Consider the following 12,608-nt stretch of genomic DNA (forward strand, 5'->3'; position numbering starts at 1 on the left):
TTTTCTTTTTTTTTTTTTTAGATGGAGTCTCACTCTGTCGCCCAGGCTGGAGTGCAGTGGCCGGATATTAGCCGACCGCTAGCTCCACCTCCCGGGTTCACGCCATTCTCCTGCCTCAGCCTCCCGAGTAGCTGGGACTACAGGCGCCCGCCGCCTCGCCTGGCTAGTTTTTTGTATTTTTTAGTAGAGACGGGGTTTCACCGGGTTAGCCAGGATGGGTATTTTTCTTAAAGAGAATATAAAAGCAAAAGAAAAACCGTTTGTAATGCTTTTGCTTAGGTCCAACCTTAATTTGTATATGACAGTTTCCAGTTGATTGTCAGATTTTCTGTCTCATTTCAGTTGAGTTAGTAATTGCTCCATCTGTCATTTAATAGGACACAGACTGTTTCTTAGTAATTTTTTGAAAACTCTGTAGTGATTTTAAAAAATCTTAACAGAGTGTTGATTATTTAAATGATAGCAGAATATGTGTATGTAATAGTGATTTCAGAGGCTGGGCATGGTGGCTCGTGTCTGTAATCCCAGCACTTTGGGAGGCCGAGGTGGGTGGATATCACCTGAGATCAGGAGTTCGAGACCAGCCTGGACAACATGGTGAAACCCTGTCTCTACTAAAAATACAAAAAAATTAGCCAGGCGTGGTGGCACATGCCTGTACTCCCACCTACTTGGCAGGATGAGGCAGGAGAATTGCTTGAACCCAGGAGACAGAGGTTGCAGTGAGCCGAGATTGCGCCTTTGCATTCCAGCCTGGGCATTAAGAGCGAAACTCCATCTCAAACAAACAAAAAACGGATTTCATACAGAAAGGTTAAGGTTCTCATACTATCATACAGCATCTAATAATTTAATGCAGAAGAGTTGGAAAAGTATCCAGCCTTATTTGATTTTGAAAGTTAAGTGCAATCGTCTATTACCTTATAGCTGGCAGAAATCAGTGCTTATTCTTTCTAACTTTGGGTTTATAATCCTCATCCTTTGTGATATAGTAAGAATTATAAAGTACTGGGAAGACCATTAGTCTATTATTGGTTCATGAAGGATTTCATTACTGTCATCATTCTGGGTTTTCTTTTCTGAAAGTGACATTCTTCCTGTGGCCTTGGCAGTTGAGAGGACCACTGTTTTCAAGAGAACTGGGAGTGGCTTCCTATCTAAATAGGGACTAGCTGTGGTTAGAAGGGGAAGTGAGAAGTGGCTGGATTGCTGCTTCTACTTTTTCCTACTCAACCCTTCTTCCGCCCAACTCTATTACCAGGCCTAGGACCTTAAATTCTGGATATAATAGACCATATCCTGGAATATTTTGTTATGGGAACTTTGGTGACAGAGTTTCTCATAACAGTGAAACTTTATGTGATATTGTGAAATATATATTTGGTCTTTATTCTGTTTCCTGACCAAAAAAAAAAAACTTCCTAAAATTCTAGGACTCTCCCTAGTGATTAGAGCGTCTTTTGTATGCTAATGAGATGACTGGAGGCTAGGGACCCCTAGATAGCTTCAGGATGGGGACTGGTCATCTGAAAGACTGAGGAGAGGCTGATAGAAGGTCGGGACTTCAGCACTCACTCCTCACCCCCCCCCCCCCCCGTCCCCCCCCCACCCCCACATCTCTGTGGAGGGGAGAGAGGCTGAAAGTTAACCTCATCAACAATGGCCAGTGATTTAATCAACTATGCCTATGTAATGAAGCCTTCACAAAACCTGAAAGTACTGGGTTCAGAGAGCTTTGGAAGAGCTGAACACATGGAAGTTACTGAAGGACTCCGCTCAGCCACTCTTCTCCCACACCTTGCTCTGTGTCTTTTTATTTGGCTGTTCATCTGTATCCTTTGTAATATCCTTTATAGTAAATCAGTAAACATATGTAAAGTGTTTCCCTGAGTTCTGTGAGCCACTTTTGCAAATTAATCTAACCAAGGAAGGGGTTGTGGAAACCCCAGTGTATTGCCAATCAATCAGAAATGGCATCTGAAGTCTAGGACAGTCATGTGGGCCTGAGCCCTGGACTTGTGGAATCTGACACTATCTCTAGGTAGATAGAATTAGAATTGAGTTAAATTGTAAGACACCCAGCTTGTGCGCTGCTTGCTTGGTGTGTGGAGGAAATAACCCCACACATCTGGTGTCAAATGTTGTGCTGAGTGGTGAGAGTAGGCAAAAACACTTGGGGATTTTGTTTTTCCTATCCTCAGACTCCACTTACTGTTTGGTGGCTGTGTCACCCTTTATGAATGAACAGATGAATGTAGGTAAGGACTTCCTACTGACAAGGCGATTGCTAATTAAGATGTAATATGATACAAAAGTAGGGAACATTTAAGAAAGTAACATTTAACTTCTTGTGCTCTGAGAAATTACCGGAAAGTCTTATTAAAATACCCTAGAACAGGGCTGGGCGTGGTGGCTCATGCCTGTAATCCCAGCACTTTGGGAGGCCAAGGTGGGCGGATCACCTGAAGTCAGGAGTTTGAGACCAGCTTGGCCAACATGGTGAAAACCCATCTCTATTAAAAATACAAAATTAGCCGGCTGTGGTGGTGCATACCTGTATTCCCAGCTACTTGGGAGGCTGAGACAGGAGAATCACTTGAACCTGGGAGACGAAGGTTGCAGTGAGCCCAGATCACACCATTGCACTCCAGCCTGGGCAACAAGAGTGAAACTCTGTGTCAAAACAACAACAACAAAAAGCACCAGAAAACAACATGAAGATTGTCATGTTTTAGCCATTAGTGTTCCATATCCTGAGAATGCAGAATTAAATTGGAAAGTTAACGTAATTCAGTCATTGTTATAACCTGTTAAATTAACATGTTGCATTTTGTTTAATTTTGAAAAATTAACTCATTAATATAGTTCAAGATTTAAGGGGTATACATTTAATCTCCCTGTATTTCTCTCCCTTTAGCCTCTTCTTTAGAGGCAATCAATATTCTCAGTTTATTTTTTATTTATTTTCTTTTTTGAGACGGAGTCTCGCTGTGTCTCCCAGGCTGGAGTGCAGTGGCGTGATCTCGGCTCACTGCAAGCTCCGCCTCCCGGGTTCACGCCATTCTCCCGCCTCAGCCTCCCAAGTAGCTGAGACTACAGGTGGCCGCCACCACGCCCGGCTAGTTTTTTGTATTTTTAGTAGAGACGGGGTTTCACCATGTTAGCCAGGATAGTCTCGATCTCCTGACCTCGTGATCCACCCGCCTCGGCCTCCCAAAGTGCTGGGATTACAGGCTTGAGCCACCGCGCCCGGCCAATATTCTCAGTTTAAATATGCTTCTAACATTTATTATTTAAAGGACTTCTTTGGTGTGTATGAATAAGTAAAGTTGATAACATGGATTCTAGAGTCAGACATTTTAAATTTTCATCTGCTCAACAGTTATTGAGCATCTGCGAGGTAGTTTTTTGGCACTGGAAATAACAGCACTGAACAAATCACAGCCTTCATGGAAATTACATTATAGTGGGTGGAAACAGGTGCTAACTAAATATTGATTTACTATATAATGAGATGATGAGTGGTAGGGAGGAAGATAGTACTGGGTAAAGGGAGAGAGAGTGATATAGAAGTGCTGTTTTATTTTTTATTTTATTTTATTTTTTTGAGAAAGAGTCTTCCTCTGTTGTCCAGGCTGGAGTGTGGTGGTGTGATCTCGGCTTACTGCAACCTCCACCTCCCGGGTTCAAACAATTCTCCTGCCTCAGCCCCCTGAGTAGCTGGGATTACAGGCGTGTGCCACCACGCCCCACTATTTTTTTTTTTTGTATTTTTAGTAGAAATGGGGTTTTGCCATATTGGCCAGGCTGTTCTCCAACTCCTGCCCTTTGGTGATCCACCCATCTTGGCTTCCCACAGTGCTAGGATTACAGGCCTGTGTCACCATGCCCAGTGAATGTGCTGTTTTAGATTAGATGGCTGGGGAAAGCCTCTGATGGGGTAACATTGAGCAGATAATTACTGTCTGAAAGAGTCAAACTTGTGACTTGAGATAAAAACGTTTCAGGAAGAGGACCATCGAGGACAAAAGTCTGGAGACTGTATTTACAGTAGAGATGTATATCCTTCCAGAATGGCGGAAGAGGCTAGACTGGCTGGAGAGGAAAGCTGAAGGAGAATGGTAGGGGATAATATATAAGAGAAAAAAGAAAGTAAAAGAATTGTGTGGGAGTAGTGATGGGGATTGCTGATGACTGGTTATGTAGGGTTTGTATACCATAATAAGGAAGGAGGATTTTATTCTGAGTGGGATGGGAATCTTTTGGAGAGTTTAGATTTATAGGGTTCAGTCTAGCTGCTTTGTGGAGAGTAAACTCTGGGGGGCAAGGGTGAAAGCAGAGAGATTAGTTATGACTCTGAAATAGCCGTAGAGTATACAACACTATACTAGATACAGTGAGCTTTATCAAATTTAGTTAGTATTATTTTTCCCCTAGATTTGATTTTTACCTCTTGAGGAATGGAGGTAAGAAGTAAAAATGAATTCATAATGAACATTTATATTTGTAAATGATAACTTTAGGAATTATAGTTAAAACTCTGGAGGGATTCAAATTTGTACAGATCCCATATTTCAAGAAATATGGTAAAATTCCCCAAAGAAACTCCAATACCTTTTATAGTTATATTATAGCATACAATAATTTTTTTTCTTAGGCCTTCCAAAAAAGGGCTGTGTTGCACAGTTTTGACAAATTAAATATTGGGTGCTATTTTTTCCTCTCCATTTTGACTAGATGACATTTTGAATTTGAAACTTCCTTGGTTTCTCCAATGTATATCAAAGTGCTAGAAAGTATTTAAAAGGCAAAATCCTTAGACTTTAAGCAACCTAGTTGCTAGTGATGAAAATAAATGGAATATAAAAATGTCAACTTGGAAAATTTAAACTGACAGAATAATATGTTTGAATTTGCTGGCAAACCTGCTACATCTGGTATTGCAGAAAGGAGGTGGAACATGGGAAATCTGAAATTTGAGGATCTCAGAACTCCTAATACCTAACTGGGTGAATGAAGTCCCTTGAGTCAGAAATGAAATCACATGTAAGAGAGACAGAGAGACCAGACATGGTAAAGGTGAAAATGGAAAACCAAAGTGGACACTGCAAAGTATGCTAAAATATAAATGGTAATGGGGCCGGGCGTGGTGGCTCACGATGGTAATCCCAGCACTTTGTGGGGGCAGGCAGATCACTTGCAGTCAGGAGTTCGAGACCAGCCTGGCCAACATGGCGTAGCCCAGTCTCTACTAAAAATACAAAAATTAGCCAGGCATGGTGGCATGCACCTGTGGTGCCAGCTGCTTGGGAGGCTGAGGCCCAATAATTGCTTGAACCTGGCAGGCGGAGGTTGCAGTGAGCCTAGGTTGCGCCACTGCACTCCAGTCTGGGTGACAGAATGAGACTCTGTAAATAAATAAATAAATAGTATTGGAAGCAGAAGAGAAATGGGAAATGAAAGTTAAAGGGAAAGCCCGCCATATTGACAATACTTTAAATAAATATTTGCTGGATCCAGTCAGGTTTAAGAAAGAAGTTGAGGCCAGGCGTGGTGGCTCACCCCTTTAATCCCAACACTTTGGGAGGCTGAGGCGGGTGGATCATCTGAGGTCAGGAATTTGAGACCAGCCTGAGCAACATGGTGAAACCCCGTCTCTACTAAAAATACAAAAAAAAATTAGCTGGGCATGGTGGTGGGCACCTGTAATCCCAGCTACTTGGGAGGCTGAGGCAGGAGAGTCGCTTGAACTCAGGAAGCGGAGATTTCAGTGAGCCAAGATCATGCCATTGCACTCCCACCTGGGCAACAAGAGTGAAACTCCATCTCAAAAAAACAAAAAACAAAAAAGAAGTTGAAATGACTGGTAAACCCATGCACACATGCTCAAAAAGAATTGTGAAATAAGTTCCAAGGCTTGTATATATTATTCATTAAGTAGTTGTAGCCCAGAAGAGGGCATTGCTGATTTTTTTATTTTTATTTTTCTAAGACAGAGTCTCCCTCTGTCACCCAGGCTGGAGTGCAGTGGTGCGATCTCGCCTCACTGTAACTTCTGCCTCCCAGGTTCAAGCAATTCTCCTGCCTCAGCCTCCCGAGTAGCTGGGATTATAGACATGCCCCACCGTACCCAGCTAATTTTTTTGTATTTTTAGTAGAGACAGGGTTTCATCATGTTGTCCGGGCTGGTCTCAAACTCCTGGCCTTAAGTGATCTCCCCACCTCTCCCCACCTGGGCCTCCCAAAGTACTGGGATTACAGGTGTGAGCTACTGCACCTGGCCCATTGCTAATTTTCTCTACTCTCAATTTCTATTAATTTGGTTTGCTTGTCTAGGCTTCCTAAAATAGGACTTATAAAAGTAGCTATTAAGTATTTCAAGTTAATGGTTTAGAAGGTAATTTTTTAAATTAAAAAAATAGTATTACAGAAGTAACTTTATCCAGGGAAAGCATTGTATATTCTTATTATTAAATTCTCATTATATCTCTTCATGAGTTTTTATTATTGCTAATAAAATAATGTATGTACAGCTACCTCTTTTAGTTAAAAACAATATAATGCTACCTTTAACTCAAACTTATGTACTTTTAATTTCTATTTAAAATAAGAAAATGTAATATGACATACCTCACTTTGGGTCACGGAATCATAAGATGTTTGAGCTGAAAAGTTTTTTCCATTGTGAACACATTTAGTTTTATAGCAAAGCAACTTATACAAAGCAACTTATACACTTTTAACTTTTAAAACTGAGCATCATCTTTCCAGTGAAACAAGAAGAAAAATTTTAAAAATAAACAGGATGAAAATTACAATAGAGAATGTCAATTCCAAATAAGATACTACAGGTTTTGCTGATTCTTCCGTTGAGTGGCAGGGCTCAAGTCATCATTAGGAGAGAATTTATTTTAAAAGTATTACCTTAAACTGCAAGGATGTGTGTCAGACATCTCAATTTAACATGCCAAAAGAGAAGCCATGTTGTCAAAATGCCCGCTTAACCCACCCAACCATCTCAAATCCACCCTTTGCTCACCTTCTCTAACCCCAGTTTTTAGAGTTTTCTTTCCCCCTTTTAAATAAGAGAAAGTAGACAGATGCATATTGGTAAATGCTAACTGTCCATATTCACATAGAGACACAGTGTACTCTCTGAGTCCAGTATACAGAAAAAGGAGGAAAGGAACTAGAATTCTGTGCACTACCACACAGGGGCCTAGCACCCTCCAGGTTCCAGAAGAGTGAAGGGAGCAGGTTTTTCTTTTTTCCAACAGAGCTCGGTGGTGGTGATTCCATACAGTTTTTGTTTAGACAGGAAGGGATAAAAATGAATTTGGAACAGAAAGGGGTAGAGACTCTTATCCCATAATATTCTGCTCAAAGTATTTACCCCCCAAATAAGTTGAGAACCATGGTGTAGAGAAAAGAGACCTCAAGAGCAGGGCAAGTGAGCCCCAAGAGGGGCAAAAAAATAAAGACTGCAACTTGCTCCCAGGGACTGGAGAAAATTTTTAAAAGGAAGGTTGAATCCATCAATGTTCTATTAGTCATCTTCTCCTTCATCCTACTATCATTCCTCCCCTTCATCATCATCATCATCTTCTTCCTCATCCCCTTCCTCAGTATCTTCTAATCCTTCTCCTCCTCCTCCTTCTTCTCCTCCTCTTCCTCTTCTCCTTCTCCTCTCCTCCTCCTCGTTCATCGTCCATATCGGGAACCAAGTAGTACTGTAATGGGATGGGACAAATGTCATCTTTGATTACCTTTCCTAACTCATCAGCACCCGCATCAGAATGGTCAGTAAACCAGGTGAAGAAGCTCTCTGGTGCCTCATGCTGCCTCCTCCTGCTGGCTTTATTCTGTGTTTGACTTGAATGTTTCATCACATCCTTTCCAGATTCCATTTGATTTCAGTGGACTTTGAAGATGGAATACCACTCTCATTCAGATGAAGTTCTTTGAAGAGAACTTTATTTTCAAAGGAAGGATTTTCATCAAACTAAAGGTCTATTCTGTAACCTGACTTAGTATCTTCAAATTCTGTCACTTCAGCTTTGGTCAGATAATGCAGTCCCTCTTCGTCCTTCTCCCTAAGCAGCGCAGACACTTGAGGATGGTTGACAAACGTTATAACCCCAAAACTTGGACTTTTGGCGATAAATTCTCACCTCTTCTGAAAAAAATGGTTGACAGAGTTTATTTTCTGTTCTGCTTTCAAAATCTTCTCCCTCAGTTCATTAAGCCTGTTTATTTCATTTTGTACTTCATCAGTATGTTCAGTTGCTTCCTGCTGTTCTTTTTCTCTTCTTCGGCAAGTCTAGAGAGGCTGATGATGTCTCTTCCATTTTCAGAACAGGAGATGGTCTTGGTTTCTTCTTTTGAGGCAGGAGTGGAGACTGGCATTTAGGGGCCATGCTGCTAGGAACGTTCGAGAATCAGACCACAAGTCTCCTTACTCGTCAGGAGGAAGCTCAGAAAACTCTGAAATAATTTTAGAGTGATCTTTTCCCCTGCTCCCTAATTTTACAGATGAAGAAATGAAAACACAGTAAAATTCCCATATCTAGTTATGGCAGAGAAAAGACCAGAACTTTGGTCTTCTGGCTTCTGGTTTAGTGCTCTACGTTTTAACTTACGTTTGTATTATACTTTTTTTTTTTTTTTTTTGAGACGGAGTCTTTCTCTGTCGTCCGGGCTGGAGTGCAGTGGCCGGATCTCAGCTCACTGCAAGCTCCGCCTCCCAGGTTTACCCCGTTCTCCTGCCTCAACCTCCCGTGTAGCTGGGACTATAGGCGCCCGCCACCTCGCCCAGCTAGTTTTTTGTATTTTTTAGTAGAGACGGGGTTTCACCGTGTTAGCCAGGATGGTCTCGATCTCCTGACCTCGTGATCCGCCTGTCTCGGCCTCCCAAAGTGCTGGGATTACAGGCTTGAGCCACCGCGCCCGGCCTACTTTTTTTTTTTTTTTAATCATTTCAGTTTTACATGAACAAAGACAGGAATTATCTTTTTTTGTTAGATTGTTGCTTTGTGATTAATTGACCTGAGGTGAGTGCTTTATGCATGCATAGAAAGATGCACTCTTCTTGTTGAGAAGGTTAACAGCCCTGTGACTGTCTTCCTTTAAGTGAAAATCAACCTGTACTTTCTAGGGATACATATTTATTTAAACTTTCTAATGTTTTTGTGGTTGTTATAAATTTAAGTGGTACAAGTACAGTTTTGTTACGTCGTGGTGAAGTCTGGGCTTTTAGTGGGACCATCACCTGAATAATATAAGTCATATACATTAAGTAATTTCTCATCCCTCACCTCCTGCCCCGCCCTCTGAGTCCCCAGTGTCCTATTCTACACGTTATGTCCATGTGTACACATTATTTAGCTTCCACTTGTGAGAACATGCAGTTCTCTATTTGGGAGGCTGAGTAGGAGATCATTTGAGCCCAGGAGATCGAGGCTGCAGTTAGCCGTGATCTTGCCACTGCACTCTGGCCTGGGTGACAGAGTCAGACACTGTCTCAAAAAAAAAAAAAACTTAGTTATTTGTTAAATCAAGAGCCCCAGTGATTCTTACCAGCAATACTATGACAGTCCACTTCCAGTTTTCTGTACCTCAAAAAAAAAAACAAAAAACTGATATCCTAAAATATTCCTAATATCCTAATATATTCCATAAATCAGATATCCTACAAAGCCAAACTGGTGTTCTTGTTAAAATTAATAAGTCTATAAGCTGTTAACCAAAAAAGTTTCCACTAACACTGCATACTTAATTCTCCTAAATTTTAAATATGCAAAATGTTAAATCAAAATAATAAAACAATAAACACAACCATAAAGCTGGCAATTAAGATTAAAAGGTTTATGAATGTCTATCAAAGGATAAACGGATAAAGAAAATGTAATATCTGTATACAGCGGAATACTATTCAGCTATAAAAATGAATGAAATCATGTCTGTTTTGGCAACATGGGTGGAACTGGAAGCCATTATCTTAAGTGAAACAGCTCAGAAACAGAAAGTCAAATACCCTGGAAGATCCTCTCTGATTACTTTAATTTTCTAAGCCAGGTCATCGGCTTAGTAAGAAAGGAAGCTATTAGGAGTTTGAAAAGAGAGGAGAGCATATAATTGTCTAGAAAAGTGGGAAAGCGAATGGACTAGAGAAATATAGTATGATCACCAGGCAGTGTTAAGGGCTCATTTGAGGCTAAAGGTTCTGAGTTAAAAGTGAGGCCAGTCAGCTTGGTTTTGTGCTTTTTTTCTTCAACCACCTTCACTTTAGGAGTAGGAGAATAGTTGAATTTACCTGGCTTGTGGTTCTGCAAAGTGAGTATGTCCAAGTGATAGAGGAGCAAGTGATTGTAATGATGGACCATGGAACTTAAGCTGGTAAGGAGAGGAGAGGACTTCACAGGGTGAGGAACAGTGAAAAGATGGTTTGAAGATAGGCCAAGTGCGGTGGCTTACGCCTGTAATCACAGGACTTTGGGAGGCTGAGGCAGGCGGATCACAAGGTCAGGACATCAAGACTATCCTGGTCAACATAGTGAAACCTCATCTCTACTAAAAATACAAAAGAATAAAAAAATAAAAATTAGCCGGGCATGGTGGCACATGCCTATAGTCACAGCTACTCGGGAGGTTGAGGCAGGAGAATTGCTTGAACCCGGGAGGCAGAAGTTGCAGTGAGCCGAGATCACGCCGTTGCATTCCAACCCGGGCGACAGAGTGAGACTCTGTCTCAAAAATAAAAATAAAATAAAAATTAAGAAAAGATAGTTCAAAGATAGTGGTCAGTAGATGGGAGATCTGGTGGGGTCGCAAGATTATATTAATTTATGTATTAGAAAGGATGAGCTGGAAATATAAAACGGTATTCAAAAAGAGTTGCATGAAATTGAGATTATTGAGTGGGTGCATTAGAGTGTGCTGATTTAGGGTTACATTTGAGTGTGCTGATTTAGGGTTACATTTAGTTCTTTGCTTTTCACAGCAACACCATGATATAGATGGTGTAAGCATCATTAATCTTGTTTCATATATGAGAAAACTGAAGCTCAGAGAGGTTGGGCAGTTTTCCCAAGGTCACAAAGCTGCTGATAGGTTAGCTATTTAGGACTCAGACCCCATTACTCTGATTCTCAGTGCTCACTCCTCTACCATACTGTATCAGTTTTCTGAAAGTTAGTAACTTATTTCCCTATCTTTACACCTAGATTGCAATCTCAAGTCAAAACTTTTGACAAATATACATTACCAAAATTATTTTCCTCTTCAGAAATCTTCAGACTCTTAATCTTAGGGCAGTGTTGGAGGGGTTTACTGCCACTATTTTTACCTAGCTGATCTTATTGAAAACACACATGTATTAGAGGCTTAAATATGACAGTTTTGTTTAGACTGCCTTTCATAATGGGGCTTAAGGTGGGTGGAGGATGGAACAAAGAGGAATGTACTGTTCTTTCAGCAGCATGCCTGGACAGACAGCTGTACTGTTAGAATGTGTCCAAATCCACGTGCATTCTTTTTGGTGGCAGTTTGCACCATTGCAAGTCTCAAGGATAGTTGGTTATTGGATGTTGTCCATTTGGGACATGATTCTCTTCTCTCCCCCAATGAAATAATTATCACACTTTTTGCATTTTTGCACATTTAGCTTTGTGGTAGGGGGCGGACTTGGAAGAATTCTTTAAATGTGAAGGAAGAATGGGGGAATTATTATTAAATATACTCTGAACTGATCTTTATCATTTAAATGACAGAATAGAAAAATGTTTCACCTAAATTTCAGACAGTTTTTTCTTTTAAAAAATTATTTTAAATTGTGATAAAATACACACAACATAAAATTTACTTTGTTATCAGATGTTTTAATATCCTCTAGTATTATTTTGTTGGTATAATATTCTGTTTAAAGTATGAATAGTTCCCTGGTGGTGACCCTTATGCACCTTGACCACAGGAACTCTCTTTCTTCTCTGTTACTTTTCTGTTTCCTACCTACTACTGGTACTGGACCTTTTTATTCCACTAGTGAAGTCTGATGATAGAACATGGGGGTAGAGAGGTGGTAGGCCTTAGCAGCAGAGTCTCATGCAGTATCTGTGAAACATGGGGCATATCAGCTCCTTCCTCTCCTCTGGAGCCTTCATGGCAGCTCCTCAGAGGGAACGTATAAGAAAGCCTGAGTCAGGGAGTATACAACTCTGATCTTTTTGCTTCCTTGCTTACTAGCTTTTATTGATTTCTTACCATCTTTAGAGTGAGGTCCAAACTCCTTAACAGAGCATCCAAGGCTTTCATAATTTGATGCATTCCCAATCTCATACATGCTCCTGAGGCTGTAGCCATGCTAAAGTACAGGTGGGCCTGTAAATATGGCCTGTCTCTGGCATACAGCAGTTGGTCCAGAAGTATTTCCTTTTTTTTTTTTTTTTGAGACAGGGTCTCGCTCTGTCACCCAGGCTGGAGTGCAGTACCCAGGCTAGAGTGCATGGCTCACTGCAGCCTCAACCTCCACCTCCGTAGGCTCAAGTGATCCTCCCACCTCAGCCTCCCAGGTAGCTGGGACTACAGGTGTGTGCCACCACACCTGGCTAATT

General features: G+C 41.0%; 1 protein-coding gene and 1 pseudogene across 10 annotated transcripts in view; one reads left to right on the forward strand and one right to left on the reverse strand.

Annotated features, from left to right (window-relative positions):
* ABL2 (ABL proto-oncogene 2, non-receptor tyrosine kinase) overlaps positions 1–12,608 on the forward strand; it is a 127,516-nt gene that overhangs the window by 36,466 nt on the left and 78,442 nt on the right. The gene's annotated exons all lie outside the window — the stretch shown is intronic.
* LOC103879634 lies at positions 7,547–8,417 on the reverse strand (annotated as a pseudogene).

The sequence above is a fragment of the Papio anubis genome, chromosome 1 (assembly GCF_008728515.1).
Source record: "Papio anubis isolate 15944 chromosome 1, Panubis1.0, whole genome shotgun sequence".
In the NCBI taxonomy this organism is placed as follows: Eukaryota; Metazoa; Chordata; class Mammalia; order Primates; family Cercopithecidae; genus Papio; species Papio anubis.